This window comes from Tympanuchus pallidicinctus, unplaced genomic scaffold (genome assembly GCF_026119805.1).
Source record: "Tympanuchus pallidicinctus isolate F22 unplaced genomic scaffold, pur_lepc_1.0 scaffold4, whole genome shotgun sequence".
Lineage (NCBI taxonomy): Eukaryota > Metazoa > Chordata > Aves > Galliformes > Phasianidae > Tympanuchus > Tympanuchus pallidicinctus.
Window position 1 is genome coordinate 8,949,815 of NW_026294758.1, and position 18,971 is coordinate 8,968,785.

The window sequence follows — 18,971 nt, forward strand, 5'->3', positions numbered from 1 at the left end:
GGGGATTGAGAGCTCTTGTGCTCTCAGAAGGGTGTCCTTAAAGAGCTGCCAGCTCTGTTCTGTGCCCATGCCCTTAAGGACGCTATCCCAGGAGATCCCACCCAGCAATTCCTTGATCAGCCAGAAGCTTGCTCTCCTGAAGCTCAGGGCCCTGACTCTAGTTTTTGCCAGGTCTGCATTCCTCCAGATCACAAACTCCACCAGGGCATGGTCATTACAGCTCAGGCTGCGTGCACTCTTAACCTCTCTAATGCTCTCCTCCACTCTGGTGAGCACCAGGTCCAGTAAGACTTCACCTTGGGTGAGTCTGTCTGGACAAGGAAGTTGTCCTCGACAGAATCTAGGAATCTCTTGCATTGTCTGCCACGTGCCATGCCGCTATCCCAGCAGATATCGGGTGGTTGAAATCCCCCACCAGAACAAGAGCCTGTGAGCATGACACCTCCTGCAGCTGGAGCAAGAAGGCCTCATCAACAGGCTCCCCCTGATCAGGTGGCCTGTAGCTGACCCTAACCACTACATGCCCTTTACTGGTTTGATCCCTGATTTTCACCCATAAGCTCTTAACCTGGTCATCGCTTCTTCATGTTGTCCTCTGTCATTTCCATAGTGATGACCCTACGGTACAAGAGCGGAAGGCACTGAGATCCAGAATTGCTCCTGGTAGCTCAAGCCTGCCCAGACAGCAGTGCTCGATGGGTGAGGTGCCTGGTTCTTTCCGCAGAGGAAAGCGGGACTCCCATCTCCAAGTGCTTCCTGGAGAAGACCAAGCTTTCCACTTACAGGACGAGAAAGAGTCCTGAGGGCCAGCTGTAGGCCAGTCACTGGGGAGGCTGACCGCAGCCTCTGCACCCCTACAGCCCTGGCCCGGGTCACACTACGCGCGCCCTGCAGCGGCCCTCATTGGGCTAAGAAGGAGGCCTCAGCAGGTGGCAGGTCTGCGCCTGCCGCCCAGCCCGCAGCAAGGCTTTTCTGCCCCAGTGCTCCTTCTGGAAAACAGGCAGAGGGCAAGCAGTGCTTCTGAGATGGGCCACCTTGCTTGCCCTCAGCTCCAGAGCTGGAGCTCTTCCCGTCCCTTTGTGCTTGGCCCAGGGACAAAGGAGGAAAGCAGTGGCTCGGGGAAAGCTTGGTGAGCCGGGCCCTGAGGACCCACAGTGCTCCTGGTCCCAGGCTGCTGCTACCACTTATCATTTCCTGCCTGCCCACAGTTCCTGCCTGAATATACAAAATTCAGCTTGTCAGCTGTCTCTGTGATGCATTTTGTCTCCAGGTTCCAATATTCAGGTTTTGCTGTGTTTCAGTACCTGATTTCTGAATGACTTCAGGCAATTCTGTGAATGAATGAGCTGAAGCTAAAGCACTTTCAGTCATAGTCTTAATCAAGTCTTACCTGCAAATGGTCAGGGTAGTCCTTCAAAGCAGAGTTTTCAAGAGCAATTTTGGTTGCCTCAGAAAGTGGTTCTGGTAGTTCAGTAGCAATCTGTGTTTCATGCATGAAAATGAGCAAAGATAACTGAAGGATAGGATCACAGAATCACAGAACTAAGGTTGGAAAAGACCACTAAGATCACCCAGTCCAGCCATCAGCCCAACCCCTCCATGCATTCTAGACAGGTCTATTGTTGCCACATCTCCATATTTCCTTAATTCCTTCAGGGATGATGATTCCACCACTTCCATGGGCTTCACCACTCTATTTGAGAAGGAGTATTTGCTAATATCTAACCTGAAGCTACTCTGTGAACAGACTTTTTACTAGAAACGGTAAATTTTGCAGACATTTTAACTGAACATGCATAACTGAACTTTTACTTTGTGTGGTATTTTCTAATGCATTTATAAATAGTTCAAAAGCTCATTTTGAAGTATTAACTGTTTAAATTACTTCATCCAAGAGATAGTAGTGTGTTCTGTGATATGTAAAATGAGTGCTATTGCTCCTGTGTGAAAGCGGTGAGGAAGTATAGCTTCTAATATGAGGATACATATCTTGAAGATTTGTGGTGTATGTTTGATTTTGGATGAGATGCAACAGCCACGTGAGGGTATTTCTGAGATTTTTTTATCCTAACAAGTGGTGGAAGGTATGCTACACAAGAATGACTGTACCTGGGAAATAGGTGGAAAAATCTCCGATATCTTTCCTTTCCATTTGCAGTCTGGAAAATAGTAAAAAAACTGAATAGATGACTGGAAATTTGTACAAAGGAACAAGTCAGTAAGGTTCAGCTGAGAGTGTGAAGGATACAAGTATACTGTATCAGATTCCACTGAGACACCAAATCTCTAATTCAGGAAGAAAAAGAGGTTTTTAAATTCTCATACCTTAGATACTCTGTGATAGGAAAACACTAGATGGCTTTTGACAGAAGGATGATGGACAGAAATTACTGCTTGATGAGCTCCAGTCAAGTTTATAGAGAGCTATGAATTCTTCAACTTGGGTAGTCTAAAATAATGAAAATTAGGCTGAAGATGGAAGTAAAGATTTGTTTGTGCATCTGGGAGAAATGATGTCTCATAGTGAGAAAGATGTAATGTGAAAATACAAGGACAGAAAGGTACTGTGAAGAAAACAGTTAACCTATATTTATACTCAAAATCTTAGGGACAGAAAGAGATGGGTCATATATATGTATAGCTACAGATTGTTGACAGTCCAGGTAGTGCTGTAAGTGGCTAATAGTGCAGATTGTCTAATTAATACAGAAAATCCTCAGTGATTGAATTAGTTCACTCTCATTTTGAATTGCTGTTCGAAAACTTAATATATACACCTTTTATTTGGTATAAATGCTTCCACTTGCAATGTCCCTGTGGATCCTAAAGCTGACAGTTTGTCATCTTCCAGAAAAAGAGGGAAAATTTGTGGTGGGCTGTTGGCTTTCTGAGGTCCTCTCCGTGAGTAGTATGATGAATTGGGGGAGGATTCATTGTCCTTTGTCTTGGATCTACTTTGGTTTATTTTTATGAAAAGTATCTGATTCCTTCTCGTTGCTTACCATTAAAGGTTTAGGGGCTGCATGCTTGCCTACTGCAGCCTAAGTTAGTTTTGTACATGGTGACTCTGGGCGTTTTTAGTAGTATTCAAAGTTCAAGGTAAACAGGTGAGTCACAGCTGATACGAAGAATATAACAACACAATTCAATAGAGGAAATTCTTAGCTAAATTCTCAGCACTGTCACCACCGTTAGCTGTGTGCTTTTGCCAATGATGAGCAAGTGCTTGCATGCTGCTTTCATACAAATCTGCACCAGTGGAGGTAACAATTATTGCAGTCTCCACTGCTGAAACACTTCATCCAACCATCGCTATGCTCACATCCACTGTTTATTCTGCACAAGTGTTCAACAAGCATCAATGAATGTCAGTGTGTGCAATTTTTTTTTCTACATGGAGAATATCATCAACACACTTTGCTTCATCTGCATTTCAGTCAGATACCATTTCATCAGGCTGCCCTTCTGCTGCCATCTGTCACATGATAGCAAAATGTAATGGAATGTTGGTGGGAAGGTTTAGCCTCTACTGCCATACCACCAACATCCGCCTCTGATGTTGTGGGCCAAGATAATAAAACAGAAGACATTACTTTTGGAGTGTGTATTGATTTAGTGTATTGACCTAGTTTCAGCTGGGATGAATTTTTCTTCAGAGTGTCTGGTATGGGGCTATGTTTTGGTTCTAAGAGAAAAACAATGTTGACAACACTCTGATGTTTAGCTGCTGCTAAACAGTGCTGTACAGAGCCAAGGCTATTCTCAGCAAAGGGCCCAAGAAGCAGAGACATTAGGATAGCTGACTTACACATTTTGTACCATGACTTCATGTGGAAGGAGATTTGAAAGAGGTGGGAGTTCATCTTGCTCTCTTCAGCTGCTTGAGAACTAACTGGGCATTGTTTGGGGGGTGGTGAGCAATTGCTTGAGCATCACTTGTAATATACATTTATATATATATTTATAACTGTCATAACTATTTTCCTTTTTTCTGTCTTAGTAAATGCTTTTATCTTAACCTACAGGTTCTACTTTTTATCTCATTCTCTCCCCCACCTCACTGGAAAGTGGTGGGATGAGTGAATGCCTTTGTGTTGCTGAACCAGGTTAAACCACGACAGTATGTATAATATAAAATCACTTTCTTGGCTACAGGCAACCTAAACAGTGAAATTGAGTGCATTCTTAGAAAGTCAGCAGGCAGCACTAAACTGAGTTGTGCAGCTGATACATCGGAAGGAGGGGATGCCATCCAATAGCATCAAAGATCACCAGACTCGTTCTCCTGATAGCAATATATATATGATCCTTAATTGTCATGAAGATTATTACTTTAAAAATTTAGAAAAATCAACATAAGTTGCATAGATTAATCTGAAGATTGATTCCTACTCAGGTTGTCATCTGGAGAAGAGTGGGATGTCTGTGAGAAAGCAATATTCTTGAACTAGTACTTACCACATGTGCTCTGTATTGCATAATGCATGCACTGCAGAGAGTTACAGTTGAAATCATAGTCTTAATTTTAGCATGAGAATTTTTACGATTTATTTAGTTCATGTTACTAAATCTGACTGTTTAAAACTTCTGTTCGTCATAGACACACACACACAAAATGATACATAAAAGTTTTACCTGATTAAGAAGTGCATCTTGTCTGCATAGTAAATGAGTTGGTGGCAAAATCGGGTGTCTGTTGAAAGTTTTCTCGTAATGTGTGCACGTCACTGTAATTGTTAAACCTAACTCCTGATATAATTTATATTATTAGGAATTATAACTAGGAGTGGAATGCTCCATTTTATGGCTAAAATGCATTGTTTTAAGAACAAAGCAAAACTGGACTTGTTTTCAATATATGCAACTGCTGCAAATGTTGACACCATATGAAGGTTCAATATGTGTTTCATGTAACCAGTCTACAGAAGAGATGGGAAAAATTGTACTTTAAGAAGCTACAAATATTTGCATGTTGTACAAACTATAGAAATTGCACTGCTTTAAATGATGCAGTAGTGCATTTTCTGTGAGTGTTTCTCATGGAACTGTAGCACAACCAAATGTATCTGCATTTTTCTAAATAAGTTTATCTGCTTAAAGAAATAACAACTGGTGTTTCTAACTAGAAAAAAAAAATTGAGTTCAACTTTCATAGATACCTTTTCATGTCAATAACATGTACTTTCCTGAGCTTTCCAAATGGCTGTGGAAGTCTAATGTAGATATGTGTTAGATATAAATTGACACAGTAGCTATAATTACTGTGAACTGGTGACCAGATGGAAACTCAGACATTGGTGTTCAGACAAAAATGATTTAGAGATTGATTGTGTCTTTCATCATGGAACTACACCTGTGCAGTTATTCTTGGTCTGGATTATAAGAATACTAAGCAAACAGCTTATAGATATACTTGGGATCCTTTTTTTGAATGCAGGATTAAGAAAGGTAAAATTATTTTGCCAAGAGGATAAGTATATAAATACTAAGAAGTATATATATAAAATCAAGGTAATATAATATATATAATAGAATAAAACTCAGACACAGTAAAATCTAAGCCTTTTTTTTTTCCCCAACTGTGTTGTTCAGTAAGTTTCGAATCTGTTTTGTACTCATAGATGGAGGACTGCTAATGATGATGAACTATACGCCTGATTTCTACATGAAAAGGGAGTTAGGAAAAAAAAAAACCCGACAATTTTTGCTGGTATGACCTTCATTGTCTGAAATAGCAGGAAATATTATTTCTCTAGTAACTATACACCACTTTTTGCCCGATAGTTGTTAAGCAGAAAGCTTAGCATGAATAAATATAGATAGTAATTGTCAGGTCACGTTTCAGTGAGAGTTCATGTTAAGCAGTAATCTAAATGTAAGAGCTTATAATGAAATGAAATTCATAATGTAAAGGTCAAATCTGCCTATAAGAGTCTTTCAAGGCAAGCTGTTGGACTGAAAAATTCCAATTTTGTTTTAATAGATGGTAACATAGTACAACAAAACTAGGACATTTCCTCTGAATGAAATATGTGACATACATTAGGGCCAGATTCTGCAGAAAAGCTGCATCAGCTTCCATGTGGATGGTCTTTCTGTGCAAGAAAAACTGTCTTTTTAAAATATGCTGCTCTTGGATCCAAACAAAACAATAAGAAAGCATAGATAAATAACTATCTGTTACAACTTCCAGCTTCAAACTATTCGCTCTCTCTTCTTTATGGCTGCTGAAGAGCAAGGGTGATTAAAATTCAAATGTCTCGTGTTAGGATAAGTGAAATGTTAGTTTATGATCATTCTTGACGTTATGCTTGTTTGCAACTTGCCTTCAGCAACTACTGTACTAATTGCTCATGCACTGGTGTTCGAGCAAGTCAGCAGTGAAACATCAAAACCTAAGAAATAAGGTGCAAAGCTAAAGGCACAAAATCAATTTGCATGGAAATTTGGCAGGTATTCCACGTGAATATACAGTGCTGCCAACCCAGTGAATCTGAACCTTCTAGTAAAGTACATTTAAACCTCTGGAAGGCTTAGATGGGTGATGACAGGGAGCTCTCTAAAGAACTTCTGTGACTGTTTTCGAACATAATTTTTTCCAAACAGGCTTGGATCAAATTGAGAGTGTAACAGCTATGGGTTTGAAAAATCTGCTGCAACATTGCTGTAGTGACTGAATGTACATCTGGTGGAGTATTCTCTCTCTAGCAGTGATTGCCATCAGATGCCTAAGAATGGACTAATGCGTCCCTCAGTAGTCACCTTTTTCAGCATTAAGTATGATTGCACCTTCAGAAATCATATTTAGTTGTTTAATAGCCTTGATTAATTTTTTTTGCCCGATTGCTTTCTGAACTCAAGCACCTATGTGTATATGCACCATCTTTGAGGATACTGTATTCTACACTGTACCACTTTAGGCATTAGATGCTTGGAAGAGCTTGCTGGTAAGCTTCCCAGATTAGTTCAGATTAGTTCTACTATATTTATCCAAAACCTCATTCTGTCTCTCTCTCTAGTTTTTTTTTTTTGGTCAATTCTTTATATATACGTTGGTTGCAATGGCATGTTAACTTCCTCTAATGTACAGTGCTCCTTTTCATGGTGCTTTTCTTTTATTTCATGCTTAAAACATTTTCTCAAGACCTGGTTGTTGTTTTTTATTCTCATAACAGGACAAGCAAAGCCTCTAGTTACTTTTAAACAAAATTCAGATTTACACTGTGTTTTGTTTGGCTAAGCAACATCATGCATTCCTTCTTGTAAGCAATTGTAACCTGCTCTGAGCATCCTCTATCCCCACGATGGCTTTTCCCCCTGGCCTTTCACTTTGAGGTCCTTTTCAACCCAGGCCATTCTACAGTTCTTTTTCAGTTCTCCTGTTAGCCTGTTCACTGACACAAAAGCTTGTCTTTGCTTACACAGGGATGTACTCTGATACGGCATTAATGTTTACATGGAATATATTGCTTTGTGACAGCATTCTTTAAAACATTCAGTCATAAAGGACAATACAAGTTTCTTGCCTGCTACTTTAATACTATTAGTTATGGTTAATGAACTGTTTATTGCAACATTAGGCACATGAAAGGAAGGTTCTGCAGTCATAGTAGCTGATTTCGGTAAACACAGTCTTCCATCATATCAGCAATTGCCTACTTTAAATTTCTGTCTGTAAGGGTCTGGAGAGCACAGAGTAGTGCTGTAATGTCATAAAGGTTGTGCTGGTTCCTTGCTTATTTTGTATTTGCTATTCTTTATTATGACACTTACATGGGTAATGGTTGTCTAGTTGGAGATGGGTGAAAGTTGCAGGTGTATACAAAAGAAATGCTTTAGATTATTCTTTCCTTGAAAAGAAGATACACTTCACTGCAAGCTGTCCGTGCAGAAATGAGGCATGGAGCAAAGAGCCACTCAAGTTCCATAGACAAACCAAGTCCATGGGAAAAAATAAGTAAAATAAGTATCTCTGTTGCCAAGTAACCTTTCTGATAGGAAAACAACTTTAATCTCCTACCTCTGTATTGTATTCATTAGGGGAAAAAAAAAAGTTTTTAAACATGATCAAAGATATTTATTGAAGAGACCTTACCTTTCTGACAAGTTCTATATTTTATTGAATGTAAGCTGGACTTCTGAATGTTGGGTATCCTGTTCTTCATTGACTATTGCAATATTGTAAACAGCCTTGACTACAGGTATTTTGGAGGTAGTCAGATGATAAGCACTGCATCAGCCTTCAAGATACAAAGGTCCTTGTCTCTTTCTCTGACACTTGGAAATTGTGGAGTTTTAAGTTTGTGTCTAATACAGCTGCAAAGCATCTGACTTTTCCTTTCTTTTTTTCCTGGATACATGTGTAAGCAAGTTTATTTCAGAAAACGATACGGTTCTTCACTTGCCAAGAGAAGGGAATGTACTTGCATTTGTTCTGGGTGATTAAAAAATTGTGTGGACTATGGTTCAACACATAAAGGGATGAAGGGATCAGTGACGCACTGTGGACTGCTTGAACCTTGAGGTTATCTGTCTGAAATCTCCATGGGTTTTTTCTTCCTCCTCTCATAACTGTCTAGGTAGACCGTAATGGATGGAGCTTCATGTGGCCAACGGAGTTGGGCAAAATAGTCTGCATGCTTGAAGAGCCGCCTAACCTTTATTACGTGCGTTTACTGGGGAGTATGTGCAATAAAACAGGACAACGAGGGGTGCTGCAACTCCCAGTTCTGCCACTTGATGGCAGCATTGACTACAAGTTCGCAGCGTGGCGCCTCTACGGCTGTTCCGAGCTCTTCAGCCTCGTTAAACATCAGTCATGTAAAAGATTGATAGCAATGCAAATGTATTTATAACCGCTAGAGATAGTCACCTTCCACCCCAATTAGCCTTTGAATTGATTTAGTGAGGAAAAAAATCAACATCTATTATAGAATAAAAGTCTTAGAGATTAGTGTTTCATTATTTTACTACATTTGAAACATCTGTAGGTAAAAGGGCCTTACAGGCATCAATAAGCTTTAACATGATAAAGTGCTCTTAGCCTACATCAAAAGCAAATTACATGTTGACAATTTGTTTGCAGAGCAAAATGTAACTACAGGTATGATGGATTACGCTGGGACTCTGTAGCATTTACAATATTGAGTTTGTAACTTATTTTCTTCTCATTATTTTATTTGCAGAAGGAATTAATTCATGAGTTGTTGCATATAATGAAATCATTAATTTAAAAAAAAAAATCAATTTTTTCAAAGCAGAATAAGTCATTTATATTTGAAGTTTTATTAATATTTGGATTTTATCTCATTTCTGTTCTTCCTAAACCCATTTTACTGAAAAGAGCCTGGAATGAGGAGGGGTGGTAACAGTCCTCACTGCAGAGCCTAGATATTTTGTGATGTCTGACTAATGCTGCAAGGAGAGGATGTAGGAAAGAAAAGAGTATTCCAATTGACAGGAAGCAAAGAAGAAATGATCGTTAAGGGCCGGCACTGCTTATAGTTTAAAGACAGACACAATTTAGATACCACTGAGATCCCATTGCAGGTAAGAAATGCTGTTTGTTTGAAAGGCAAAATTTCTGTGGTGCTCTGTATCACACTGTTTTTGATGTGCTTTGCACCTGTGATGTAAATTAGCTCTATTGATAAAGATAGTACAGTGTGAACAAACAAAAGCCTTTGAAAACAAAATTGGCACTGCAGCCTGCTGATTCCTGATTAAGAGTTTTTTCCACCTTTTCCTTGTGTAAAATCTGTGCAACTCTTTGCTTTTTACTTATATATTCATTAGAGTTTGTATAAAGGATGAAGCTTAATGAGGTCTATGTGGTCACAGAGGGATAAAACACAGCGAGATCAGATGTGGCCCTGTGTTGTGTGTGAGAGCAAGACCTTTGAGCTGTAAGTTTTCTTATTCTCTTCATTGTTCCTCAATCAATCTTTATTCAGTATGTAGCTTATATGGTTAACACCGTTTCAACACAAAAGGTCATTTCAAAATGTATTTCTGTCCTTTTTCTTTCTAGGGAAAAATACAGCTTACAGATTCTTATGGCAGCATACAAATATCTCACACAAAGCGGCATGCTGTTTGTGGGTCTGAAACCACAGCTATCACCTTCCATCCCCCACAGCAGATTTTATGGCTATTTCAAAGCCTATCCTGAAATTTAACTGAATTTATGCAGAGCCAGATAGCAGATGGCAAAATATTTTGATAGATCCTACTTAAGATATTGTCTGTTGTAGAATGAAGTTGTAGTTTTACAATAAGATATCTGTGTTTACACTGAGCTTTCCAATATTTAATCAGTGAGGATGGAGACAAAGAAATAATATAATAAGAAAGAAACAAGTCACCAACGTTTGCCAAGCATTTCCTTGAAAGTGCAACAAGGTTGAAATATTTGCTAAATCCAGACTCTTCTATGAAAAGCAATAGTAATAATGTAAAAAATCACGTGTTACCCTTATTTTAGATTTTGTTATAATGCTGTATTGGACACCTATAATACACTGCAGAATTGGAATCAGATAATAGAATGATATCCCACTTAATCATTATGAAGCATGCTTGGCAATCAATCAAAAAATCAGCTAGATGTAAAATCTCCTGAAGGCAGCCTAGAATTGATGGGGTTTGTCTTTGTGTGTGTGCAGAAGTGTGAGATACACAAACCTTAAGAAAAATGTCATGCCTCCAAACTACAATATGTTTTTTTTTTAAAAAAAGGTATATTCTGCAATATGTTTCTGCATATCTGCAATTCCAGACATTTTAAGAAAAATGTCATGCATGCAAACTACAATATGCTTTAAAACTAAATCTATATGTTCTGCAAAATATTTGCTCCTGTATATCTCCAGTTCAAAAGAAATAAACAGTTTAATAAAAAGTTTTGTCCAGGGAGATAAAATTGGCATTGATTTTTAATTTACACAGAAATTTTAACAAATATACATAGGTGTCAGTTAAAGTAGTTTCATTGCTTACAATCAAATTCCATAATTGCATTTGCCATGTGGACAGCAGCAATACTTCCAGAGTTCAAAGGTCACTGGCAGCATAAGATTTAAAATTAGATCACATTAAATATTGTTTCCTTACTTGAAAATTTGATGGGACTATAGATGTCAAGTGTAGATAGCCAATTCTGGCAGAATGTCCAGTTACCCTTTTCCCCAGGGCTTACAGTTTTTGGAAGATGTGATTTTGTTTGGTTCACGGAAAATGGTTTATGTTGTGATAGGTAACCAGAGAGAGCTTATTTACTATCAGTGATTGTAGAAACCTGGGAACACGACAATGCAGATAAGACTATTAGAAAAGCAAAGGCTACATGTTTTACAGGAACAAACAAGTCAGTGCTGCCTGTAATTGTGGGGTCATATTTATTTTTCCATTTGTTCCTACAGAACTTTTTTTTGTAGTCAGTTTCTAATCACAGTACTTTGTATTTTCAGTAATTAAATATGCATGCTCTTAATGCAGCTGATTTTCTTAAGGAAGGAAGTACTAAATTTTGGAAGGCTTTTCTTTGAAGACACAGTTTTAACGTAGGTATTCTGATAGTGGAGAGTAGATTCAGAAAAGACATGCTTTTTCAATTTTCTCTAAAGATACAATTTAAACATATTTTGCACCAATTTAAAGGTATGAAGGGGGAGAGAAGAATGTCAATGCCAAACCTACCGTAGTTGACTTTTGTATCCTGACTGACAATCTCAGAAATGTTAAGCCAACTGAGTATGCACTTTGTGCCCTTCACACAGCTGAAAAAAAGAAGTGGAATGGAGCTGGGTCTATTGTTGGGAGGCATTCTAAAATAAGAGCAAGCTGTTAGCAGTTCTCAGAAACACAGCATCTCAGTTTCTTTTTATCTGAGAAACCAATGCTAATGTCTCCTTTAATTGTCTGATTTTCAAGAGAATGAAAGATCTTATAGCATTTTACATGTGTTGGTAAAAGTTAATTAGATCTAGTTAAAGCAATGCTAGGACTGGAAGTTTGTTCTGAGTTCAGCCTGACTGCAAAAGTGGTTTTCAGAAAATGCAAATATCTGGCAGCCCATTTGAGGGAATGTGTTTTAAAATGAGCAAATGGGACCCCAAAAAAGATCTCTTATGTTCAAAACTCTGAGGGAGAGAAAAGTGCCATGAAGCATGAAAGCCATGGTTTCTCCCATTCTCAACAGTTGAGAGTGGAATGACAGATTTGTGCAGTATTTTGCACTAGTGAGACGTTTGAACATCTTGGATTAAACTTAAAAATGCATTTTAATTTTCTGTGTTACAGAGTGTAATGAAATGAAACAATACTCATATCACCTGTGTGCTACAGATTTCTGAGGGATGTGCAGAAGAAATGCATTAGTAAATTGAGTAAGGAAGATATGCAGTATGTAAACAGAGCAAAGAAATGTAGAGATTCAGGTATTTGCTGTCTTTTTTGTATCTTTATTGTTTTGCAGCTGAGGCTGAAGAAAACAATATTTTTATAAGAATAATTCTAATATGAGAAAAAATTAAGGAATAGTAAAGAAAAAAAAAAAGAAAAGCGGAAATGGCTTAAGTTTTAGGCTACACACTGAGGTTATGTTTAACCTTTTTGGAGACTTATTCATTATCTATATGTTTGTACAGCCAAGTCCTAAAACATAACACGATCACTGTCAACGAACATTTTGTGCATTTTTTTCTGATTCTGTCAGGATTGGAATGTAGCTTATTCCATGGATCTGTTGTCTTGATTAACTCCTGATTTTGAACTTTTCCAATTTATGAGCTTCCTTCACAAATTTGAAACTCCTGATGAATGGCTTGTTACCTTTCAAGCACCTCTTTGAAGTACCTGCTGAAACAGAGGTGAAAAACCTTACCACTTTTGTTCTACAATGTGTTTTTAAGTCTCACTTAGGTTAAGAATAATGTCTATTTGACATACTTCAGTGACATAATACTTTGAAACTGGTTTATAACTGGCAGGAAGTCACTCTACCTGAGCCATCACCAAGACTGGAACATTCATTAGCGTTTTCAGAAGATAATATACAAAATCACTACAGTGATAAAAGAGTAAAAATAAATAATGAGCATTTGAATAATAAATTAGATATCAAATTAAACTGGAGAGTGATGCATTCTAACTACAGGAGAAATTCTATGGACCAAAGGAGGGCATCTGATCCCCAGTGGTGCGTGTTTTTGACTTTAGCACTCTTAATTGAATTTTCACATGTATGTTCTTAGGCCATGTATAATATGATATGTATCAGACTTTGATCTAAAATGCATAGCAGGAGATCCATTTGGTTACTTCTAGAGATGTAAGAAACAAATTTGGGAATTGCAGTTTCTTTGTTTTTTTCAAGTGTTGCAGATAACCATCATAGAACATAAATAAAGCACAGTATGACACTTGTACAATGTTATACATCATATAATTATATGATGTTGCATGATTAGAAAGCTGTGCAGATAACACATGCCGCATCATTCTCAAAGTATTATCTGCTATTAAAAGCACTGTCACCACCATATTACAGATAAGAAACCAAAGCTGTGAGAGATTAAATCTCTCTGTTAGATCTCTGAGATAGGCAGAACTGGGTATGTGCTGCTTGAGTCCAATGCTTCTACCAGTATTTCTGCCTCAACTTAGGTAATAGGATAATTTGTGGTTTTGTGGTACTCTTATCACACATTAACTGTTGCAATAGCACACTGTAAATACATTGTGAAATGCTTTTTCTGGAAGAAAGTGTTGCTTTGTTTTTTATTATTAGCATTATTATTTTAAGAAATCCTTAGGAGAGCCATACTACTTTGGATCCCTGATTAATTTTACTGTAACACCTACTATGTCTGACAGCCTACAAGCTGCCTAGGCATTACTAACTTTGATGAAGTGCAGTTAGCAATGAGTTAATCTTTTTTTTATATTTTCTTTTGTTTCGAACTGACAGTTCCAATTTGTGGAAATGTAGAATTTGTTTCCATGGTAACTTTTAGGCTTCAAGGCTTATGGGAAAAAGACTGGTAAGTGTATGATATAGATTAGTTGCTGAATTTTATTGCATTTAAAATGTGGTTGAATTGCAACAATTTAGTGTAGTGAGATTTGGAAGGTCTGACTGAAATATATTGCTACGATCTCTGTTATTCTGAGGTACAAATAATTCCAATGAAAATCTCGATTTAGGCCAGGCATTTTTTTACGAAGTGAACTTACTATGCAGTAGTTGCCTTTGTGAAGTGAAATGATACTTTTGTGCTGCTGAAATAGCACAAACACTTGAGCTTGGGAGCACTGAACATTTTTCCTGGGTAAATGTTGAATTTAAAGTCCTAACTAAATTCCCTGTATTTGTTGTTCGTTATATATATGTTACATGTTTATATTAGGTGTTTATCTCCTTTATTTCCACATCAGTTGTCAAGATTACCAGAATAGTATAAATATTCTTATGTTATTAAACCTCAAAGTGAAAAACAATGATAACGAAGCTCTTGAAATTTGAAAATAGTGCTGCGGTTTTCACCTACAGTCTTATGATTTCAGTATTATCAAATCCAAATGTGAGCATGTTTTTGATTCAACTTCAAACTGTGGTTTGTACTCTGTGAGTATGGTTACTATGTTCTTAAACTATGTTTTTTTTCCTTGGTAATACAAGACAAGCTAGTGATCTTCAAGGTCCTGATCATTTCAACTGTTCTTCAAGGCAGGCCTCTGTTCAACTCAGGAAAAATCTTGTTTTTGTAGTGATTTCATGTGAAATTTTTATGAGCAATTCTGAGAGCTGACAGAGGTCTGTGGTCTAAAAAGCTAAGGAGTGTGTGACATATGTTGAATATTGGGTATTTTTAATGACCTTGTGTACAGGAGAGCTTCTCTGATCATTCATCTTGATTGGGCCCAGGCATGTATCTGAACTATCATAGTAAAAGAACAGTTTTCTTTGAGTTTTTTCTTTGAGCTAGCTTCTCAGTTTTGCTAGCTGGAGAGGTTGAACTGGGATACATTTATTATAGTCTTTTTTTTTTTCTTTTTTTTATCATCCTTCTTCATTTCCAGATTTAGTCTATGACCTCTGCCTGGTAACTATTCTTCAGATAGTTTTACTATTGAGATTTTCTTTTCCTCCAAAATGTATTCTTTGAGTTTATCAAGCATATAAGAAGCACTGAAAGCTTAGTATGACACTTTTTTTTTTTTTAATACTTACAAAGCTGAATGCTATTGTACAAAATAGAGATTTTTTAATATGTCTGTACATGTTCCTCGTGAATCTCCATGCAATCATAGTGCTGCTGTTTCTGTGAATAAATACATGAAATTGAATGATTTTGAATCAAAAGTTTAAAGTCTCAACAAAATTAACTTCAGTCCTTTGAGTAATGGTAATAAGAGTTGTATCATTCTGTAAATGTTAACTTTGTTAATGTGAGCACTGTAACAAACAGATAAATCAAGGACACAAAAGCAAAAAGTAGTGCCTATACTTCATCATTTTATACTTCTGAATGAGGGTGACCTAGGCTCTGAAGGGAATCATCTGTTAGTTCACTTCATTCCCTCCCAAAATAAGGCAGTTTCAATTCAATTTTGAGAGAAAACTGAATTTCTTAAATAATACTACATTCTTTTGAGATTCATGAAAATCAGCACAAGCAGTGGCAGGAACAGTAGGTAGAATTCAACCATTAGCCTTTCAATTAGCACCAGCCTCAACAAGCACACATTCCTCACTGCTGGAGGTAGGGACTGGAAGGAAGGAAGATCAAGTCTATTGGTAAAAAGGGTCATAGAAAATGATAGGAACCAAAGTCTCTAGAGTTCTGATCAATTCCTGTAGAACTCCTCGTAGTTTTTCAGCTGAAGTCTAGCCAATGACCATTTATGCATCTCCCCTTTACTCCTTCTCTCGTTCATTTGATGTAGGATTTGGAGCTGTGATATCCGTGGCATTTGCATTCGTTTCAGTGGTATCAATATAATCAGTCTGTAGCCATCGCTTGCAATGTTTGCATTGCAGTGGAGAAAGGACATGGTCTAATCTGAAGGTTCTAAGCTCTATTATGTTTGAACGCTTCTGACAGCCTACCTGATATGCCCTGATGTATGTTTATAAAAAGGCTCACCTGTCTCATATTTCTAGAGACAGAAGCTTATGTATGGGCTGTGTTCTTGTTGAACAGGAAAACAAGAGTCAGCAGATAGAAATTCAGAGCTAGAAATAGCTCCTGTCCAGAACAGAAACCAAGGTATATCCATACAGCTTACTGGCTTGGTGCACAGTCATGAACTTTTTAAGTAAAAGGTGCTTCTGAATATTTTATAAAAAGGTAACAGAAGAGATTAGGTAGGGAGTAAAATTTGACATGCTGTAATATGAAGGGAAATGCAGTAAATTTTTAATAGTTTTTTTTTTTATTATTATTCTGTACAGATCAGAAAAGCTGATGATATTCCATGTTGAAATTCCTTAGACCCAAGAAGCGTTTTTGCAAATATGTGCCTGTGCTTACCTATTGTTTGAGTAGCTTTTCAAAGTTTGTTGCTCTTAGGTATTGTAAACATCAATGTCAATCATCTTCTAAAGGAAGGGGAAGAAAACTAATGCTTCCTGGTAGCACAGATTAGGAGTGTGCCAGTGTTTGCAGGTGTTTCTGAACTGGATCTCTGTGTTTTGAGCCAATGCTATTTCTTTTCTATCCCTATAATTATTTTTTTTCTCACCACAGCATAACCTTTTCATTTTACAGTTCATAGAGATGAAAAAGCAACTAGAAGAAATGAATGGTCAACTACTGAAATCGTTATTTAGGTGTCAGACTTTCTTTGTGTCGCTTTCTTAATCCATGAGCTAAAGTACATGTGCAATCAGGGAAAGGAGGCTGTAACACACTGTGACTATTTATAGAGACTTCTAACTTAGGTTCACATCAGTGAAATATTATTCTGTTGCTAGGGACAATATTGTGGGATAATTACCTTTTGAGGTTGGTGGTTATATTAATTCATAATTTTTATTAATTTATCAAACACAAGAGAAAATCAAACATTAGTTCTTCAGGTTCTATGCTGTTTTGTTTCCTTTCTTGGTGTTCTCTGTGTGTGTGCGTGTTGATGTTACATTTTATTGATGGATTACTTTTCTGGGAAAAAGGAGGTTTCAAAATAAGTAGTGCATTCTTTCAAATTGAAAACTATGAAATGTGGTAAGAGTTCCTGGGGACCTGACTGTGAATAATCAGTACTAGGAGCTTTGCCTGGCTGTAAGATCCAGATTTGCTTCCCTGTAAGAGTCTATTGGTCCTTGGGGCCTAAAAGAAGCAAATGTTGACAGCAGTGCTTAAATCAGCATGGTGTTTTTTACTGTAGGCATTTTTTTGCTTTTCAGAGGCATAATGGTCATGCTATTTTTCTTGGTTTTTTTTTTTTTTATTGTAGTTTAGATTTTCTAGGCGAATAGTACTACAAGCAATCAACTGATACAGCATTCTTTGAATAAATTATGTATGCAGGTTGGAATCCTTATGAAAAACTGCAAAATAAACCCTCTTGCTTAGCAAAATACTTGCTCCCAGTAAACACCTTCATGCTGTTGTTCTACAAATATTAATGGTTTATGCTGAGTCTGTCATGTTTCTAGTAGATGGCACAAAATGCACAAAATACTATTTTGATTTTTACATCATGTGTCCAAATGAGTAATATATGTAGCTTTTTTTTGGGCCCCAAAGTGTCTTGGGTTGTGGGTAGAAGAGGGTGTACTTGTTCTGCTGATGGGGTTATTCTGCTTGCTTGTTTTTCTGTCAGAATCCATGAAACAACTAGCATTGCTGTGGTGTTTGGTTCTCTGCTTGATCACTACGCAGTATATTTGAGTGTATGCTGCTAAAGCACTTAATGTTGTCTGTTACACGGAGATATTTTGCTTAGTCTCTTCCTGTACTCTATTCTCTTCCATCTTGATTTTCCCCCCAGTCAGGAAAAAATCAAAAGTACATTTTGTTCACTTTTTTTCCCTAAAATATTAACCAAATCAATGTCTTGAAACGTCTCTGGATCATCCTGCTCCATTCTTATTGTTTCTTCTGCTTTATTCCTTTATTCTGTTTATTCTGCTTTATTCTGCTGTATTACAAAAAGGATGGTTAAACACTGGGATAGGCTCCCCAGGGAGGTGGTTGAGTCACCACTCCTGGATGTGTTTAAGAGCTGTTTGGATGTGGTGCTCGGAGATATTATTTAGCAGAGGGTTGTTAGAGTGAGGGTACTACGACTAGGCTGCAGTTGGACTTGATGATCCTTGAGGTCCCTTCCAACCTGAGTAATTCTATGATTCTATGATTCTGTAATTCCCCATTCAACTCACATGGAACAATAATTCTACTATTATTTGGATATTGAATTAAAAATTGCCATGCAAAGGATACTTCTGACTGTGCCGTTGTGTTTGCTTTTTGCAGTATTGGACATCTGAACATTTAACTGCTCAGGATCAGATTGGAAGTAATTTCCATGATTTTCTTTGATCTCAAAGACAGCAGGAGCTGGCCTTTTTGAATGCCACTTGGGCATAGGTTAAAAAATCAACCAACCAACTTATCATCCTCCCACAACACTCTTCCCCTCTCAAAAAAACAAACCAAACCAAACTAAACTAAACAAAAAACCAACAAAACAAAAAATCGTGTATTCTGAATGTCATGGAAAATTATATCCTGACTGACATATGCTGGTATTATAATGCTGAGAACAACTTCTTTTCTCAATAAACAAATTTTTATCCAAATATGCATATGAAGTTTGCTGCTTCTAGAATTTAAGACATGAAAATTAAACTATTTACTAAACTATATAGTATTTGGAACTGCTTGTTTGAACCTTTGTCACTGAGCTCCATGATAATAGTTTGCATATTAACGTATTACAACAAAATTGGTATTGCTATGGCT